The 21,788-nt window shown below is 37.1% G+C and overlaps 1 non-coding gene and 2 pseudogenes across 1 annotated transcript; all 3 read right to left on the reverse strand.

Moving 5' to 3' along the window:
• Nucleotides 1-210: 210 nt before the first annotated feature.
• LOC142445750 (olfactory receptor 4C12-like) lies at nt 211-13,379 on the reverse strand (annotated as a pseudogene).
• Nucleotides 13,224-13,368, reverse strand: LOC142447608 (small nucleolar RNA SNORA67). Its single transcript, XR_012784278.1, has one exon. It is a non-coding gene; the product is annotated as a small nucleolar RNA SNORA67 (small nucleolar RNA).
• Nucleotides 13,380-13,515: 136 nt separating the features above from the next.
• Nucleotides 13,516-20,394, reverse strand: LOC142445751 (putative olfactory receptor 4A4; annotated as a pseudogene).
• Nucleotides 20,395-21,788: the final 1,394 nt, after the last annotated feature.

A 21,788-nucleotide genomic window follows, 5' to 3' on the forward strand; every position in this document is an offset into this window, starting at 1 on the left:
GGGTGTGATTTGAAATTACAATGCAGATCCAAATAGCTCTGCTTTTCACCTTGGGATGATAATCTAAGCCCTTTTAACTAAGTATTTCTTCATATTCAAATAAAAATAATTGTTATGGCGGTTCTGTAGGAGTCAGATGAGGTATGTGGAAACAGTGTATATATAATAGAAATGTAAAGATTATTATCAAAATGAGATCTTTGTATTGGATCATATATTATTGGAAATTACATTCCTATTCAAAAAAAATATGATGGCACTTTTTACCTCTGCATTCCTTACTGTGTAGATAATGGGATTTAACATGGGAGTGACAAGTATGTGGAATACAGTGATGGCTTTATCCATGGAGTAGGTGGCTACTGGTCGCAGGTACATAAAAATACAGGGCACACAGAATAAGACCACAACAGTGATGTGGGAGACACAGGTAGAGAAGGCTTTTTTCCTCCCTAAAGAGCTGTGTGTCCTCAAGGCATAGAGAGTGACAACATAGGATATTAACAACAGTGAGAGGGTGATCACAGGGAGTACCCCACCATTGGCACCAACCAATAGACCAACAAAGAAAATGTCTGTGCAGGCAAGTTGTATCAGGGGGAAGATGTCACACATGAAGTGGATCCATGATATTGGGGCCACAGAATGAGAGCCCCAAAGTGACAAGAATCTGTCCAATAGAGTGGAGAAAGCCCACCGTCCAAGACACAGCCACCAAGAGGCAGCATTTACGGTGGTTCGTGATGGTCACATAGTGCAGAGGTCTACAGATGGCCCCCTAGCGATCACAAGGCATGACCACAAGGAGAACGATCTCTGAATCACCTACGAAATGTTCAGTAAAGATCTGTGTGAGGCAGCCATTGACAGAGATACTTTTAGACTCAGATAGCAAGTTAGCTAGCGTTGGGGGGTTATTGAAGAGAAGCAGCATGCATCTATCAATGATAAGAAAGCAAGGAAGAGATACATTGGGGATTCCAAAGTCTGACTACAAATTATGGTGACCACAATGAGAAGGTTGCCTGTGACAGTAACTATGTAGGTGATAAGCAACACCACCGCTAGAATTCTCTGCATCTGAGGATTCTGGGTGAGTCCCATTAGAATGAACTCAGTCACATTCGTTTTGTTTTCTTTCCTTTCAGTTCTGATGATGAACTCGATGGTTGAAGATTAACCTGTAAATACAACATTCTTAATAGAGCAGAGTGATGAGCATTTTATATTTTGGTTTTCAGATAAGCCCAAAGTACTTTAATAATATAAGCTATATATTAAAAGAGAAATATATATATACATATATATATTAAAAGGGAAAAGAATGCTACACTTTCTATCATTCAATATATCAAAATGAATCATTGAGGCTGTCTTCTCCTTCTATTGATACTGGAATTTCATCTACAACATCATCGGATGAGGAATCACAGAGTTTTGCTAGTACATCCTGACACAGGGAGTACACCACAGAATAAGCCCGATTACCTCTCAGTAAGACATTTAGAAAAGTCATACATGAGTGTGCATGTGTGTATACATCTGTGTGCGTACACATTTAAATAAGAAAATTGGTGGCAAAAATGGCTAAGCACTTGAGTGTTAATAAAATAAAGAAAAAAATCTGTGGTTCAAACTTTTCAGCTACACAATCAAAGAAAAGACTTGGTAGTCAGATCCTGTACAATTTTCAGCCCAAGAGACCCTGTGGGACAGTTCTACTCTGTCATATGGGGCCACCAAGAGTGAAAATCAATTCTATAGCAAGCAACGCGCACATGCGCGCGCGCGCGCGCGCGGACACACACACACACACACACACACACAACTTGGACTCTGGTTTGACACATTGTTAATATACAGTCCAAGCACCATTCAGAAGTCCTTTAAATAAGCCACAGAAAGGCAGAGTCACACCTGCCGGCTTCACTTTGTTAGCCCCTTATCTACCTTAACGCGTAAGCCAGCGTGGTGGTCAATAAATCCTAAGTAAAAAGATGTGAGTTGGAAGACACTTTACTTTTTTCGCCTGTTCTCTTCTTTTGAAATAGGAGTGGTCACCGTCTTTCTTAGAAAAAGAACGGAATACACTCTTAACTAGACACACTCTTCTCGTGCTTTCGGATCTAGATCCACTCTCCCTTCCCAGGGGAGGCGTCCATGGTGCCATTCCACCAGGCTTCCTGACTCTGCGTGACAGGAATCACTAAGTGATTGTTAGAGGACAGGCTGGGAAGAAAACAATGTTAGGAAAATATTTATCCTCTGAAGTCTATCCCATCATTTATCAATAACTGTATGCCATTAACTAAGGTCACAGTTCCCATTTTATGGATGTCTTCCATCGATATATTTCTCTCACAACCATTGATTCCCTGGGCAAGATCTTTTAATGCGCTTATTTTTTTCACTACAAATGAGTTAAAAACCCCTTACAATGATGTATAAAACCCTTTTAACACTCGTCATTTACCAATCCTTTGATAATGAAAGACTTAGGAGCACTAAAAGTTTGCCAGATATAGTCAATAAAACTATCTGATATCTACAGCACTCATTCGTGTATATGATTCTATGTTTACACCTTCCCATATGATTACAATTCTTTATAGAAAACTGTTACCAAAAACTGGAGATGTAAATAATTCTTGTCCCAAGCTGAAAGTGGTGTCTAAGGAAGTCCAATTAACTGTCCATAATAATTGTGGGTAAAACCAGTCTTCCAACTATGTGTATAAATGGATTGCACATCCCTGGTTGAAAAACAATGGAACTGTAATCGCCTGTAAATGGGTTTTAATATTTTTCTGGCTCATACTGTAATTATGAGTTAAATGAAAGTTTTGGATTTTCTTTCTTTTATTTAGCTAATGAATTAGCTACATAATTGGGTTGTTCATACTCTATTTGTATGAGAATGATGGTTTTGTCATATTTGGAAAGTCGTTTGTCTTTTTTATTAAATGTTAATTGATGAGAAAGCTGCAAAGGACAAAAAATTCAGATTCTCTTTCACTGTGTGTTGTTTCGTGATGTATTTGTCTGGTTTATCTTTTGGGAGGTTTTTGCATTTTTAAAAATATACTTTAGAGACTTTAAAATCATAAAAACAAGATAGGATATTGAAGAGCATTTTTATTAGCCCCTCTGAACTTCACCCACACCCAAAATTACCAAAATTAAATATCCATATTAATCAAAATAAAGATTATGAGGTGATTCACTGAATCTTTCAGTGTCAAACCCATCTTTAGTCTATCTTATTACTCAACATTCCCCACCTTGAAAAAATGATATCTAAAGTCCATTGGTCTCCATCTCTTCCTCATAATTCTATTTTCCCCTTGGAACTATTTTTTAACTTTGACTATAATATTCCATAAATATAATGAATATTTCCCTCCATTGAGTCCTAAAATATATAACTTCAGTCCTTCTGAAAAAAAAGACTGATGCAAATCATCTGAGTAGACTCTAACAGAGGCAAAGCAGCCAAGAAAACCAGAAAATTTAAGAAACCTTACCTATGATTGTAAAACTACAGAAACCAGGATTATATTGATATGACTCTTACAAGACTGCAGCCTCCAAGCAGAAAAGCGAAAGTATATTAACAAACTGTTTCTATGTGAGTGAAATAGGGCAAGTAAGGGATGCAATCCAGACAAAAATCAAATAAAAGCAAAGTTGCTTTCTCATTTGAAAATATAATTACATTGGTCTCTTACTTGCCCTTGCAATGATACCATCCAAACTTTCAGAGGAATTATAGAGAAATTATCAAGAAAGTTACAATTATAGCATTACCATAACCAGATAAAACCCATCGTTTACTTTTATAGAGGTTACTTCCTATTGCCCAGAACTCATTAGTCAATTTCATTCATCCATCTCTCTATTCATTCACTGATTCATTTCCACATCTATTCCAACCTTCACTGATTCCCATGCTTATTTGATCACCAGTTATAGACTCTCTAATTTATGTAAGTTGCTAGAATGGGGAGGACTAGAAGGGACACAAAACTAGGGGGCTACTCCCCAAAACTCCTATTCTAGGGGTTGTACAGCTTTCAGTCTCATGTGAGACACAAACATGTAAAAGTGTCAAAGAAATGTGTACAGTTGTGTTGAGAAAACGTACAACCAAATGCAGAATCTCCCAGATAATCTACTACTGAATTACCTCTTAGACTGTCAGACCAAGATAAACATTTTTACATTATCCAGTGAAGGTAGAGTAAGTATTTAAAACAGGGACTACTATTCTAAGTTCTTCATCTTGAAAAGATGATTTAAGTTCCCCATGAGTTCAGGAAACCAAGAACATCTACTTCTATTGTACAGCTTAAGAATTCAAAAGAGTTGAGGTTGTAATTATCTCCTACATTTTATCGAATAAGACCCTGTCAACTCACAGAAATCTTTGGCCTTGACTGTTTTCAAATATGATATGGGAGCCACCAGATGTACCCAAACCCATTTCTTTTTCACTAACGTTGCTCGTGCAATGGTGCGTTGGAAGCAATCAGGAGCACTCTCCTAGAACAAACAAAATTCAAAAAGAAATACAAACTACAAAAAGAAATGTTCATTCAATTAGTTTTATTGCATTTTAGTAGGTTTAAATGATGCATTTCTTGTTGCCTTCAGGAATTAAAGAAATATTCATCAAAATCTTTGTTTGTTATGCATATTTTTATATTGTTCGATATTGAACTTTTAAAAAATGACATGAAAAACTCTGTGCAAAATAAATTAAATATAGCCAAATATTATTTTTATAGGTTTATTGTAGACTGAAATTAATAGGTATTTTCCTTTCCTCTTCATATATCTATATTTTCCTTTTTTCTGTAATGAGCATACCATAGTGTTCTCATTTGTTAAAAGATATTAATAATTTTTGGAAAGACTTTCTAGCTCTTTTTTGAACTTCCTAATAGCCCTCTCTTATCCCTGCTTCCATTGTTGTGGTCTCAGAAATGATCTGAGAAGCTTAAAAACTGAAGAAATTAAGCACACATCCAGATTAGATACATGAAAATATTTCATACGTTATAAATCGCTATTAAAAGTTGCCATTATTACTACATGCAAGGAACAAAAATCAATATTATTTGAGTGTTTCCCTGTATGCACTTTGCACTGAGAAGGTCTTCAGATAAATTCTCTTGTTTAATTTTTGAAAGAGCCTTATATAGTAGGAAGGTTATTCCTTCTATTTTGCAAATAAAGACGTTGAGACAAAGCAAGTAAACCTTTTACCACAGGGCATATGCTTAAAGAAGAGCAGACCTGAAAAATCGAATCCAGGTCTCTCTAGTCTCAAGTCTTGCTCTGGACCATGGCCCCCTTTATCTTCAACATAAAAACATACCTAGGTAGTTAGCATGAACCTCCTTTATTATTAATTATCCAACAGAGGATTTTAAGAAGACTCATCCGAACTCAGAAAGCCAAAAAATTCATTCATAAAGCACAGGGATTTGAACAATGAATCTCCCTTTTCCCTCTGAGAATCTCACATGTCTCCTCCCAGGAGAACTACCATATATATTCATGTATAAGCCAAGATTTTTCAACACATTTTTAATGCAATTTTGGTGGTAAAATTCAATGCTGTGGCTGATATTCCGGTTGGATTATACTTGAGTATATACGGTACTTATAAACATATTTGTTTCTTTTTAAATCAGTTGAAAATACATGCTTCTGTGCCTATCCAACCAGCATTTTTAACCCACCCTAACATATGCTCTTAAAGGAACATGGTCCCTGGGTGGCAGAAACAATTTTTCCGTGACTGCTGGCTGAAAGGTTGGTGGTTTGAACCCACCCAGCAGCTCCATAAAGAAGGACCTAGCGTTCACTTTGCATAAAGATTACCACCCAGACAACCCTGTGCAGGCAGCTCTACACTGCAACACGTGGTCACCACGTGTGGGAATCATCTCAATGCAAGACACTTTGTTTGGTTTTTCAGATTGTAAAGGGAACGTTTTGGATTTGCAAGCCACTTTCACATATAAATCACTTAAATCAGACCTGGCGGTTATGCTGCTGGATGAGCAATTCTAATCCCTCAGTCGCCAAAGGGAGAAAACTGAGGCTTTCTCCTCCAGTAAACAGTTACAGTCTCAGAAACCCACAGCGAGTAGTTCTGCCTTGTTCTACAGGTTCACTGTATATCGGAATCAACTCAATGGCAATGAATTCACATAAACACAAATTATCCATAGGGATCATCTCAATGGCTGTGAGTTGTGTTATTGGGTTGTATTTGTATTCTGAATTTACAGATAGAAAAGCTGAGGTTCAGAACCACCCATTCACTTGCCCCGGATAGTAGTACTGGGCAGGAGAACTGAGAAGCCATTTATTGTCTTTCTGTTCTATTGTGTTCTCACCAAATTTCAGAGTTATCCAAAATCAGGAATCTCTGTAATGAAATGGACGATACTTCCTCTTAAAAAGAGTAATGACTGACTCATGTTATCTAACCTGAGAGTTTTAGCACCTGGAGGATAGAATGTGATCCTAATCTATAAATAAATAAGTGTTTGGGGAGATAAATTGATAGTGGTATAATAATAAAACAAAACATGGCCACAAAATCAATCCCTGCTCACATATCCCCTATAAACCATTTTAGAAGCTGTAAATATTTATGTGAGCGGACAGAGCAGCTGCTGAGTTTGAACATCCAATTTTGTGGTTTGCAGCCCAGTGTCAAACCCATGTCACCACCAAAGCACCTTAGACATGAAAAATAAATTTATTCTATTTATGAGGAAAAGGAGACACAGAGAAGAAACAGACATTCATGAAATTGCACATTCAGGTGGCAGATTCAGGATAAGAACTCAAGTTTCTTCATGGCCAACTTGTTTGTATTTTTTCTGTGTGGCATAGCTGTAGAATTTGCTACAGTGTAATTCAAACGAAAGACATTGTTATGTTTGCCTAATTGATCGGCATAACTGCTTTAATTACATGCATTGTTTTCCAAGGAAGATCTCCCTTTAGGGAAATTAAGTGGCTGAGAGATCATAACCAAATATAGCTAATGAGTTGGTCCTATAGGATTTTTTCAAATAAACACAAATCACAAAAGATAAAGTTTAATAATATGGGAATTTTAATTTTTTTGCTTTTGACACATTAATTGAGAAAAGGTTTACAGAGACAATCCATTATCTATTCAACAAGCCACACGCATTTGGGGTCATGTCATTGATTGCTGTGCCCAGAATATGTAATAATACCACTTAGCCCTCTGTCTTCCTGTTTCCTTTTTCTATTCCTTCGTCTTTCCTAACTCTTACTTTATTTTGAATTTTGTCTTTAGGCAAATGCCACTCTTCTGAACTCAGTTAATTATTCTAGGGAGTATTTATCTCGCTCACATTCATGTTCCCTTTAGAGACGTGTCTTAAACTGAAAGTCAAAGGAGTAAGTTAGGTTCTAGAACTGAAGGAAGACTAAGAACCATAATCTTGGGGTCTTTGGGGATTCCATCAGTCTTTGTCCAGGGATTTTTTGTTTCACACTTTTCTCCCACTTCACCCAGCACCCCCTTGCAATCCTTTTCAGAGCAGTCACTAGTGGGAGCCACCTGCCTTCCAGTTCTTCTGGTCTCAGAGTCGGGGATGCTAAGGTTCATATTCTGTCAGCCGTCGATGTGGATGCTAAGATCCTGGACCCTATGTTATAATCTGATATTGGATTTTGAAATTTAATTTGGAAAATTTGGGAAAGAGTTGAAACAGAGACCTTGGGAAAGAGGGCAGTGACTGCAGGTTCTTTAGGGGGGGATGTACATCGCTGTGGCCAAGGAAAGACCGTGGCATGTTGTATGTGGACAACATTATATCCTCCTATAGTTGCTCTTCCAGATTCATTGCCTCTTGCTCCTCAAATGATAGAGAATGTGCCTTTTCTTCTTGAAAATGTAAGAAAAGTCATGACTCTCTGGACTAATAGACAAAGACAAAACTGATTCCATGTGACTTCCAGGGTTAGGTCAAGAAACATAATATAATTTTTTCCTGGATCATTCTATTGGTACACATGCCTTTTAGAAATGCAGTGTACAATGTAAAATGCCACGATTCTAGAAAGACCATACTTGAGAGACTCTAAGGAGAGATCATCTAGTAATAGTGGAAGGTGTACAGACAGCGCTAGTTAGTCCAACCACTCCTGTTCAAGTTCATGCACCAATTATGTGAGTAAAGAAACGTTTTAGATGATTTCCTCCTCAACCACTTCTGACTCTAACCATATGGGAAACCATAAACCAGAAGCACCCAGATTAGTTACTTATTAATTCATGACCTAGAGAAATCTTTTGATATAATTAATACAAGTTGTTCTTAACTGTCCTCAAGTTGGTTCTCACCCACAGAGACTACACTAAACAAGGGAGTCGTGGAATCCTTCCCAGTCCAAAGGTCTATGACACCATCAATGAAAGTTCTCCTGATTGCATTCTGCTGTATAACTCTAAGGAATTCTGGTAGTAAAGCAGGTTATTTATGGGTCTGCTAACTGCAAGTGGGGCAGTTTGGAACCACCAGCTGCTTGATCTGTAGGAGCAAATATTTTTCTGTTTCCTTAAAGAATTACACCTTTATAAACCTAAAGGGGTAATTCTAGTCTGTCTTAAAGATTAACCAAAAGGGGCAATTCTACTCTATTCTTCACTAATGAAATGGAATTGACTCAAAGCTTGGGTTTGGATATATCTATATTAATAATTAAATAAGTTTCCAAAACCATCACTGTCACTTTAAAAATAGTAGCCAATGGTGATATTTCATAATTATAGTAATCAAATACTGATTAGTTTTTCATCCAAAGTGCACCTATTGATGACTTAGTCTATAGTTAGCATTCATAGCACAGTTATGAATTATTTGTATTCAAGAGCAACACTGCCTGTGTTTCAATCCCACCTTCACCACTTGCCTTATGTGACCTCAGCAATTTAATAAAGCCCCAAATCTGTGTCCTTCGATTTCATAATTTGTAATTGGCGATGTTAGGATTTTTGCATTTTTATATATATAAAGTGTCTAGTATTTGCCTGGAGCCTGATAAAGGATTTGAAGGCATTGCTTTCATTATTCTTGACTGTTTACTGTAGATCATAACAAATAATCTTGATCATTGTCAATTATAAAATAAGTATATTCATTATAGGATTTCTAGTGATGCAGCAGATAAAGCATTTGGTTGTTTCCCACAAAGTGAAGTGTGAAATGCACCCACCAGCTGTTTCCAAATGAGGCTGCCTTCGCTCATGAAGATGTATAGTTTTGAAAACCTTAAGTAGTAGGGCCTAATCTGTCGTGTTTGGTTGTCATGAGTTGGAAGCCAACCCAACAGACTTTTGGTTTTGTGTTATTATAAATATTACTTGCAGAAAGAATAGAACTGAGAGCAGTGATGCACATAGATATATAGACACCTATGTTCATTACAGTGTTATTCACAACTGCAAAAAGATGCAAATAGTCTAAGTAATGTGGTACATACACCAGCATGCTAGACAACATTAAGAATAACATGGAGTCAAAAAAGAATATTATATCCATAACTAAAAAATCCCATTTTAACACAGCATAAAACTATATTTTATGAATTATCTATCTCATCTATTGTTTTATGAACAGTAGTATCTACTTGTCATTGTGTATACATTGACAAAAAGCAAGTAAAATAAACGGAAAAAATTGTATCTGTTCATGAAAGACCTAAAGAATAGAACATGAAAGAAACAAAGAAATGAAAGAACTGAGAAGTTATATTATGAAATTGATATATTCAAGTAAGAGGTATATTAATGTGATAAAGGAAGACAATATTCTTAAGAAATTATGTTCTGAAACATTTCTTTGAGTGAAAGAGTGCTGGGAGTTCAAACTATTGAAGCATTCTCAACTTATTCAGGAGGCTTTTTGGGGGAAGATATGACAAATAAAGAGTCCACAGTAATAAAAGAATGAATTAAAAATCAAAGGAATGAGGGTTGATAAAAGAAGGTGGGGAGGGAAGAAATGTGGGAAGAGATGAGAAGGTGAAAGGGAAAGAAAAGGAAATGATAAAAAGAAATTAAAAATGAACAAAGAAATGAAGAATATTGATTCTTCAGTCTCTACCTCAACATGTTAAGAAAAAATAGTTGTACAGATCCCTTAGCCATCACTCCTGGTGTCTTGGAATGGGATTATTATTAATTATTTTTTATTAATTATTTTTGAAATATATATTTTAGTTCTACTTTGGATCTCATTTAAATTATTACCCAAAACACAACTGACCATATTACCTCATGTTTCAAATAATACAATGCATACCACTTATTTTAGTCATTGTTGTTAGGTGCCTGTAAGTTGGTTCTGACTCCTAACAAGCCTATGTAGACAGCAGAGCGAAACGAGGGCAGGTCGGGTGCTAGCCTCACATTTGCTATGCTGGAGCTCACTATTGCAGTCACCGTGTCAATTCGATTTGTTGAGAGACTTCCTCTTTTGGTTGACCTTCTACTTCACCAAGCATCATGTGTCTTTCTAGGGACCAGTCTTTCCTGATGACAAACTACATAAGAAAAAAGTCCCTTCAGCCTTGTTTCTACAGAGCATGACTGTACTTTCAAGACAGATTTGGTCAGGAAGCCCACCGCCTTTTCAATATTCTACTCCAAAACCATAATTGAAAATGTACCTGTTTTTAAGAGGTCTTCCTTAGTCATTGTCCAAATTTCACATGCATACAAGGTGATTGAAAATACCATGTTTGGGATCAGATACACTTTAGTTCTGAAAAATGTGGTAATATCTTTGTTCTTAATACACTGAAGAGGTGTTGCACTACAAATTTCTCTAGTGCAATTCTCCAGTTGATTTCTGCTTCTTTTTAATCATTTTATTGGGGCTCGTATGACAAATCACAATCCATGCATCCATGCACTGTTTCAAGCACATTTGTACATTTGTTGCCATCATAATTCTCAAAACATTTGCTTTCTACTTGAACCCTTGGTATCAGCTCCTCATTGTTTCCCCTCCCTCCCTACCCCAGTCCCTCATGAACCCTTGATATTTTATAAATTATTACTATTTTTTTGTCAAATCTTACAATATCCGACTCCTCCCTTCAACCACTTTTCTGTTGTCTGTCCCCCAGAGAGGGAATATATGTAGATAATTGTGATTGGTTCCCCCTTTCTACCAAATCTCCATTTAATTTCTCGACTGCTATATTCATGAGCATTGATTATGAAACTACAAAATGAAGTGCTTGCCAATTCCAATCTTTCCCTATTTATCACAATATTATCTACTGCTACCATGTTGAGAATTTTAGTTTTCTTTATAGTAGATTGTAATTCATACAGATACATGCTGAACTTGATCTTCATCCATAAGTTCCTCAAGTCTTCTTCATTTTCAGCAAGCAAGGTTGTGTCATTTGCAAATTAAAGTTTATTATTAAACCTTCCTTCAGTCATGATGCAAGATTCTCCTTCATAAAACCTAGTTTCTCATACTATTTGCTCAACATGAAGATTGAACAAATATTGTGAATGAATGCAGCCCCGATTCACAGGTTTCCTGGTTTTAAACCACACAGTTTTCCTTGGTTCTCTTGAACAACTGCCTCTTGGTCTATGTATTGGTTCTCCATGAGCACAATGGACTGTCTGCAATTCCCTCTCTTCACAATGTTATCCATGGTTATGATCAACACAGTTGTATGCCTTTGAATAGTCTATAAAACGCAAGGAAACATGTTTCTGATACGCTCTGCTTTCAGCTAAGATTCAGCTGACATTAGCAATGATGTCCTTCATGCTTCATCCCCATATAAACCTGGCTTGAATATCTGGCAGCTTCCTGTCCATGTACCACTGCAGATATTTTTGAAGTAGCAAATCTTTACTTGGATGTGATATTAATTATGTTGCTGTTGTTAGGTGTTATTGAGTTGGTTCCAACTCATATTGACCCTGTGTACAACAGAACGGAACACTGTCTAGTCTTGCGCCGTCCTCAATGGTTCTTATGTTAGAGCCTGTTCTTGCATCCACAACAACAATTTATTGTGTCGATTCATTGTACAGAGAGCCTTCTTCTTTTCCTGCCCCTCTACTTTACCAAGCATGATGTCTTTCGCCAAGGACTGCTCTCTTGACAACATATGAGTGGCACCCCCCCAAAAAAACAGAAAGGAGCCTATCTGGGTGGAGCTTTTATAGTATGCATTTTCCCCACTAGGCAAGCATCCAGAAACTCGCTGAGTTAGTGTACCCAGTGGCATCCCATGGGTTATTCTGGTCACAGTGAATTTTTTTCATAAAATAAGTTCTGCTGAATCTTATTTTATTGTGATGGCTGATTTAAGAGAGCACTGGGCAGCTGTGAAATTTTGTTTCCTGCTTGGGAAAATCTCACAGAAATTGTTGTGATGTTGAACACAAGGACAGTGCTTTGGGGAAAAAACTCAAGTGCGAATGGTTTTCTCATTTCAAAAAAGGTGAAATATCAATTCATGACAAACCTCCTGCTGAGCGCCCATCAACTTCCCGAACAGATGAAAATGTAGACTTGTAGTGCATTTGAAGTTTGTTCCACCTGGTCAGACTGTTAATGAAGCTTTCTATGAGTATTAAGAGTTTCTGAAAAGATAGTGTAACAGAGTGCAACAAAAGGCCTGATTTGTGGCAAACATAGGACTAGTTTTGCCACCATGACAATGCACCTGCTCACGCAGCCATCTCAGTGCACCTGTTTTAAGTAAAACACATCATGCCTCTCATGCTCACATACGTAACTCACCTTATCTCACTCTGTGTGACTTCCTTTTGTTTCCTTGAATGAAGAGTGACATGAAAGGATAGCTATTTTACAATGTAGAAAAGGTGGGGAAAAAATGAGGAAAGTGCTGTCAGCCATCCAGATGAGTTTGAAAATTGTTTCCAAGAATGGAGTCACAGATTTGACAAATGTATTAAGTGTAATGGAGAGTACTTTGAAGGTTGTAAGGTTGTTTTGAAAAACTGTAAAAACATAACTTTGGGAAAAAATCCATTTTGGGGGGATGGGGTATCTCTTCTTATACAAAGTAAATGAGACAAAGCCATTCTTGCCTCTAAGGACCATTCTTTTTTTTTTGTTTGCTTGTTTGTTTGTTTGTTTGTTTGTCTTTGTTTTTATCTCTGTAGGCTGCCAAAGGAGGGCCAAAGGAGAAGGGCAGTCCTTTCACCCAGGGACATCTGGGGCAGGCCATATGCTATTCCAAGCTGCTACTTTCCTGAAAGGGGCACCAGTTGGTCCCTTGGAAGAGGGAATCACCTTGGACCTAAGGACCATTCTTGCTGTACTTCTTCCAAAGCAGATTTGTTTGTTCTTTTGGCAATCCATGATATTCTCCATATTCTTCACCATCCCCATATTAATGATACCACTGTTCAATGATACAGTTCAATCATTCCTGCACCCTCTTGAGTTAACTCCCTTTGGAATGGGCACACATCAGTCTCTTTCCAGTTGTTCAGAGAGACTGCTCTCATCCAAACTTCTTGACATAAAGAAATGAATGATTCCCGTGTTTTAACTTTAACAATCGGCATTTCATCAATTCCCAGAGTCTTGTGTTTCACTAACATCTTTAGTGCAGCCTGGTCTTTTTCTTTCAACAACATCTGTTCTTGATTATATGCTTCTTCTTGAAGTGGTGAAACGTTATGAGTTCTTGGGGGTGTGGCTCTGTGCATTTCTTCTATCATATTTTTAAGCTTGATAGATCATTTAATATTTTCCCAAGCACCCTTCACTATTGCAATTCTAGGGTTTAAAATTTTCTTCAAATTTTTCAACTTAAGATGTACTGAGCATGTTCTTCATTTTTTGCTTTCTAATTGCAAGCGTTTGCATATTTTATCATAATACCTTATCTTCTGGAGTTTCCCTTTAATACTTTCTGTTCATCTCTTTTGCCTCATCTTTTCTTCCATGGACTTTAGCTACACTACATCACACAGCAATTTTCAGCGTCTCTCTTGACGTCCACTTTTATCTTTCTTTCTTTTCCTTCTAGTTACCTTCTGTTTGCTTCATGTGTGATATTCTTGATGGCATCCCACCACTTGCCATGTTTTCTTTCATTAGTAATCAGTATGTCAAGTGGGTCCTTGAGATGATCACTAAAGTCAGATAGGATACATTCAAGGTCTTATTTTCACTTTCATGAAATTATTTTCATATTCCTAAACTTTAACCAGAAATTACATATGAGCAGTCGATGGTCTGCTCCCCAGGTGAGCCCTCACATACCTCATTTTGACTGTCTACATTAAACCTTTCCATTGTCTCTTCTTACAGACGTAATTAATTTGATTCTTGTGTGTTCCATAGGAGCCTTGGTGACTATGAATTAGATTGTGATCTGCATGGCCACTAGTTGAAACCCCCCAGAAACTTGACTGGAGAAAGACTTTCTACTCCCATAAACAGTTAAAACCTTGGAAACCCACTGGAGTCACTATGAGTCGGCATTGACTTAATGGCAATGAGTTGGGTCTTGATTTGGTGTCCCATCCTTGTTATTTTCATGGTTTACTGTGGAGTTTCCCCGCTGTGAAGTGCAGGAGTTCTTCCCTGTTGATTCACAGGCCTGAGTTCTGCAGTGAGCGGAGAGGCAGGTAGTCAACGATAGGAGTAGTAGACTCCACTGCACAGGCCTGTAGCCATTCCCAGGAGACTTGCAGTTGACAGTGGGCTGGTGCTGGCCCACTTCAAACAGCCCCACACAGAGGTACGCTTTGTTGATGGTACAGCAGAAGCAGTGTAGGTCCTATGTCCTTGTACAGAGTGAGGTGGGGGAAAAGGGAAGGCAGGGGGCATGATGGTTAGGAAAACAGGCACTTTTTCTGTATCTACTTCCCCAGTTGAAAACAGTCCCTGGCCCATGTAGCAGGGGCAGGGACAATATGAGAGATTGTTTTCCTGACCTTATGAAACTGATTCTTGATTTATTGTATTTGTAGGGAAGAATCAGAATGATGGTTTATGCATACCACTGTCTACTCAGATCTTCAGAAGGTGTTTCTGTCTATAATCTTTACGAATACTGATCACCAGATATTTTCACACAGTGCCATTGGGTGGGTTTGCAATACAAACCTTGAAGTGAGTTGTCAAGCACAAACACCTTGCATGCACCACCCAGGGACAAATATAGATATATGGGTAGTTATATCCAGACTAGTGTGTGGTTGAATACAGTCCCTTGTAAGGTCAGAAAAAGAATCAGGTTTAGTTGAATATATAGGCCAGGTGTGATCCGTTTATCAGTGTTAAAATCCATAACATCATTTATACAGACCTGTGTGTTGTCAACCAATTATAATATTAGTCAGACACACGAGTGTGGTCAGAAACATGTGTATTTATATATAAGTGGATAAGGACCTAAGTCTCACTGAAGTGTGGCTGGAAACTGACTTATGACTGCTTAGATATAAATCTATACTTCATCAGTTAAAATCTATATGTGTTCAGTTACAGATCTGCATGTGGTCAGATATAAAACCATGTGCCTTAAGCTCCAGACACTTGTGAAAGCAAATAAAGCTCAGTGTAGTGTGGTGTTGTCAAAAAAAAAAAAAGACTGATATGGTCAAGTAGCATCACTTCTATGGCTGGAGATACACAATGTATGGACAGAAATAGAAAGTCTGATACATACTTGTTTGTCATAGATACAGGCCTATATATTATAGGATCCAGACCCTCACATGGTCATACATAGACGTGTATGGTGATGTATAGAATTTGGTGTCAGTCAGATTTGATAAAGGCTCACATGTGATTGAAAACACGCCCACATATGATTGAGTGTAGAATTATGTATGTTTGGATTTGTACCAGTTTATGGTTTAGTACATATCTATGAATGGTTTAATAGAGGCTGAAGTGCAGTAAGCAAAAAGAAATCATGTTTGCCAAACACAGACCCATTCAGTCACACCCCGACCACTCCCATTGAGCTGATTCCAATTCATAGGGACTTGGACAGAATGGAACTGAACCCGAGGGTTTCCAACATCCTTATGGAAGCAGTCAGCCTTATTTTCCTGCTGCAGAGCAGCTGGTGGGTTTAAACCACAGACCTTTCAGGTAGCAGTGCCATGTTTAACCCACAGTTTCACTCAGGCTCCTTACCAACACATATTTGTTTATATATTGTCCTTTGAGGAGTTCAATATAGACTCCATGATCATGCACACATTTATGATCACACAAACACCTTACCTGGACCCAGATGTGGTTAAAACAAGGTCTATGTGTGTTTGGCTATACGCAAGCTTTCAGCTTTGAGAATTGTGCTAGACACAGTCCAACAAGAGACATTGAGTTCATCCAGATCAGCTCATGAAAAATATGAACCAAATGTAAATAGGAGAATTGTATTTGTACATTTGAAAAAGGCAACTTCTATATACAGCCTACAGACCTGATAGCAAAGCATTGCTAGGTCTTATAAACCAAGCCTTTGCAATAGGTCTCTATTTCTGGATGGCAGACCTAGACATGATAACAAACCACTTTATCAACATAGGTATTGTAGAACATAAAATTTTATATTTAATTTTATAGGAGATTTTAACCTTTAAAAATGATTTCAAGATCTTTCAGGAAGAATAAATATTAAACAATATATAACACTTTTTGAAAAAAATGGTTAATAATTAGTGGAGGTTATCTTTAACACATTTAATAATATTAATAATATTAGATAGTAACAGATAAGCAAAAAAGTAGAAGACAAAATTTAAGTGATGCAATGATTAAAAATTTTAGATGTATAAAATGACAGTAACAGAGGTGATGTTAGATTGTTACTGAAAATACTAGAATGTACTGGCAGAATATTTTCCTTATTTGGATAAAGAAGATTTGGATATTCTGTCAGCACAAACAAAATTCTGAATATGTTAAAAGCCAATATATTTTTTAAGTTGTTGACAGAGAAAAAAAAGAAAGAACTTAAAATGTATTAAGTCAATTCCAGATAATGTAATTCTCCAACAGTGTATGAAACAAGAAATAAAAAACTAAAATCATTGTAAAATAGAGCATCTGTATATAAAAATGAGGAGCCCAGGTGGCATAGTGATTAAACTCTGGGCTTCTAATGGCTAGATTAGTAGTTCAAAACCACCAGATGCGCCGTGGGAGAAAGATAATAGGGCTTTCTACTCCTGTACAGCGCTCCAGTCTCAGGAACACACAGGGGCTGTTCTAACCTGTCCTATAGAGTCACTATGAGTTGGCATAGACTCAGTGGCCATGAGTATATAAAAACACTCAGAGTTATCATATGATAAACATTTATAAGAAATATCAAAGAAAAATAAATCAATTCTGACCATAAAGTGACCATAAAGGACAGTGTAGAACTATTTCTTAGGTTCTAGGAGATGATAAGGCTTTATGGGAGAGAAAGCTGCGTCTCTCTTCCATAGACAGTGGTTAGAACCCCTGACCTTTCTGATAATGCACTACGCCACCAGGGCTCCTTACCAAAGAAAACTGGTGCATATAGTTAAGATTTTTAAAGCAAGTTCATTAAAATATATCAATGAAAATCCTCAAATCAAGTAGATTTGAGAATTTAAGAATACACACAATTTAAAAAGATTTGGATTCTATATCCTACATACTGTGCAAGAAACACAAAACAACTTTCCCTGACTTCAGAAGAATTATAAATATCAGTGAATATAGACAATGAGCTGGGATTTGTATCTCATCACTTAATAAAACCATACAAATTTGAAAATTGATTAAATGTCCCAAAGTGGAGAATTTAGTTATGCTCATTCAAACCTAATCAAATTATTAATAATATCTGCTAATGAATAGTTATGCTTAAGAAGACTTGAGATGATATGATATAAGATTATTATTAACATAATAATCAAAATCAAAACCAACCACATTATGATCAAGTCAATTCTGGCTCATATCAACCCTGTAATAAAAAGTGTTCCCAAATGGTTACAAGACTAGACTCTTCATGGAAGAAATGTCACATATCTCTCCCACAGAGCAGCTAGTAAGCTCAAACCATTGAATTTTTAATTATCAGCCAAGCACTGAGCCAATTTGCCAGCAGTGTTGCTTTCCATGTAAAAAATAGCAGGGATAAAAATGAGGATGTAAACTCACATAGACACTGTGCTTTGCCAGTGAACTAGGATCCACCCCCATCACTTTAGACCCTCCAAGCAAGGCTTTGTAGAGGAACCAGGGACCAGAAGTTTCTCTGACCGCAGTTTTCTACTCTGTCAGGGACAGATTTTTTCTTTTAAGCCGATTCAATAAAAATAGTTACACAAAAATTTATGAATGTTATGAAGGGTTACAAAATTTCACCAAGAATTTTGTAAAATCATATATTCTAATTTCTTTATTATCTGATCATCGGCATGCCCTTTGTGAGGATATTGGAGATTAAAAGCTGCACAAATAGCATCTTACTTGACAACAAAACCATACAAAGCAATACTGTTATGAAGTTCTGGTTTTTAGATTTGAAGCTCAATGGTTTGAATTTGCTAATTGTCCAGAGAAGTCAGGGTTGAAGTCTCTCCTATATGGCCATGATCAACATTAAGTAGGAAGAAAGGACACTGAAATATAATAAGGATAGTGCTTCTTGTTGCTAAGTGCCATTGAGTCGGTTCTGATCCATAGCTGCCCTATGCGTGACAGAATGAAACACCACCAGGTCCTGTACTAGCCTTGCGATTGTTGAAATGCCTGAGCCTGTTGTTTCTAGTCATGTTAACCTATCTAGGAAGAATAGTGGTAACCTTTATGAAAATATAGCAACAGCTACAACAAAGCCTGCTCCACTGGAAGAGATAATGACAAGTGGGAAAGTACCTAGAACTTATAGATCTTTTATCGCTAGAAGTCAAATTTTACTATAGACTACCTCTGCATGGAGTGGGGAGTTGCATGGTTTTAGGCTTATTTTGAATTGTATTATCCTGACATCTGCAATGGCCAATATTAATGGTGGGAAAAGTTCAAATTTATCTAGAGAAGACATTTGAGAATATTCTACAAAATAATTTCTGCAATTCACTGTCATATGTCATCACATAACCTAAATAGGTAGATTCAATCTATGTAAAATAAACCTTTACTTAGAAGAAATGAAAACCTTAAGATACATTTTGAACAAGATTTATTATTGGGAGTATTGCAATAATGGTTTTTATCATGAAAAATTAAATTGAAGTTAGGAAATATTTTCCACAATTAAATATTACATGAAACTTTACTTGAATTCTCTTGATAGCAATGCATTTGGGTATTTTGTACTTCTGGTTCTTTGGAAATGGGAAATTCTTTCCTGAAAGTAGTGTGTGCATCTATCTGGCATATCATTTTTTTTTCTGGTCCAAAGCGTCTTTATGGCATTTTTCATCTCTGCATTTCTTAGAGTATAGATTAATGGATTCAACATAGGGGTAAAAACAGTATAAAACACTGCCAAATACTTATCAATGGGCAGGGTGGAAGGAGGTCTCACGTACACGAAAATGCAGGGGACAAAGGAGAGGACCGCCACAGTGATGTGGGAGCTACAGGTGGATAAGGCTTTGTGCTTCCCTTCATGACTAAGAGTCTTCAGGGAGTTCAGAATGACTCCATAGAAGATGAGTAACAGCATAAAGATAACCACACATATTACCCCATCATTGGCTAACACAGTGAGACCAGTAACATGGGTGTCAGTACAGGCAAGTCTTAATAAAGGGTGCATGACACAACCAAAGTGGTCTAGAACATTGGGATCACAGAACGGAAGGTTATAGACAAAGAGAAGGTGTATCCCTGCATGAACAGAACCGCCAAACCAGGTCCATAGCAGCAGCAGAACACATACTCGTTGGTTCATGACGGTCATGTAATGCAGAGGTTTACAGATAGTCACGTAGCGGTCATAGGCCGTGACCACCACAAGTAAAATCTCAGCACCACCAAATAAGTGCTCTATAAAGAGCTGAGTCATTCAAGCTTGGAAGGAAATGTTTTTCTTCTCATAGAGTAAGTCTATAAACATATTTGGAGTAACTGCAATAGACAGAGCAGCATCCATAAATGACAAGTAGCCCAGAAAGAAGTACATCGGGGCATTCAGGGCTGGACTCATCAGCACAGTCACGACAATGAGGAGGTTATCCACCATTGTGATGATGTAAATGAGCAAGAACACAGCAAATCGTATTTTCTGACCCTGAAGACTCTGAGTGAGCCCTAAGAGGATGAACTCAGTCACATTATATCTTTGTTCCATATGTTCTTCAGTCGGTCTTTATTTCAGAATTCAGGGAAAATGTACCTGTAAATATAATCATGACTAGTGACATCTTGAACTCTTCAGATTATTTGTTTACTCATTAAGCAAACATTCATTCAGAACTACTAGGCTATAGCAGTGCCCAAGACAATAAGAATATAAACCAAAACCAAACTCACTGCCATCCAGTTGGTTATGACGCATAGTGACCCTACGTGTGTTTCCAAGACTGTAACTCTTTTTGGGAGTTAAACGCCTCATCTTCCTCCCTTTTATTCGGCAGGTGTCTTTAAACTGAAGCACTGGCAGTTAGCAGCTCAACCCATACCCACTATACCACCAGGGTTCCTAATAAAGATGACTAACATATGGCCCATAGCCTCAGTGATCCCACTGAATAATGAGAAACAATTAGAAGTATATGTGGGAGAAGAGTAGATTACTTAATAAACCGAGTTACCACACTAACTTTCCATCCGGAATAAAATAAAATTATATGAGAGGGTTTTAAAAAGTGTGTGTAAGTTTTATGTTATCTTTAAATTCCATTTTACATGTCCTTTTTGAAGGTTCCTTGTGCATACTTGTATATGTATGTATATATACACATGATAGTATATGTGGTACATATATAGAATATACACATATTTTTATTTCAATAATAACTTACTAGCATAATATTACTTAGGTTCTTGATAGTTGCACATTCAAGATCTACAGACCTATGCCATTCTCTAATAATTATAATTAGCCATATATTTCATAATTAACAAACAATGTTACAGAGCAACAAACAGTGCTTATAGATCATTTACACTGAGACTAGGTAATATTTGTAGCACCTGGGCCATTGAAATATAAAATAGTCAGCCTTGGAATCCGTTTCTAACAGTGCTGATGTCAGAAAAGGAAAATGTATCCTGAATTTTTCTAGGATGAAAATATCCAAAAGCGTTTCACAGATTGTCTATCCTCATATGTCATTAACAGAGGATCTCTAATGCGGATAGTTATCAGGTTCACTGATAACTTTTAGAAAAGACAATGACACTCTCAATGTACTTTGATGTAATGTAAAGACTATTGAAGACTCACACAAAGAGGGGGAAAATTCTCTGGGTTACCTGCAAAACAAAACAGTCTTTCAATCCAAGTTTGGGGCTGTGATGTCTTCTCTTCTGCCCTAAAAGATAGCAGCTTCATGCACGGGTGCAATCCCTGTAGACACACAGCGTAAGGTTGCCCATCAACCATCACCAAATCAAGATACATTTCCATGTGTTCGACTTCCCATGCTTCAGCATCTGTCTCATCTCAGAATTTCAGAAAAGTTTCACCTCTTATTCAATTAATGGAACTTTTATTATACACTGCCCTATAGCCAATAGAAGCAGGAATCT

Source organism: Tenrec ecaudatus, chromosome 4, assembly GCF_050624435.1.
Source record: "Tenrec ecaudatus isolate mTenEca1 chromosome 4, mTenEca1.hap1, whole genome shotgun sequence".
Lineage (NCBI taxonomy): Eukaryota > Metazoa > Chordata > Mammalia > Afrosoricida > Tenrecidae > Tenrec > Tenrec ecaudatus.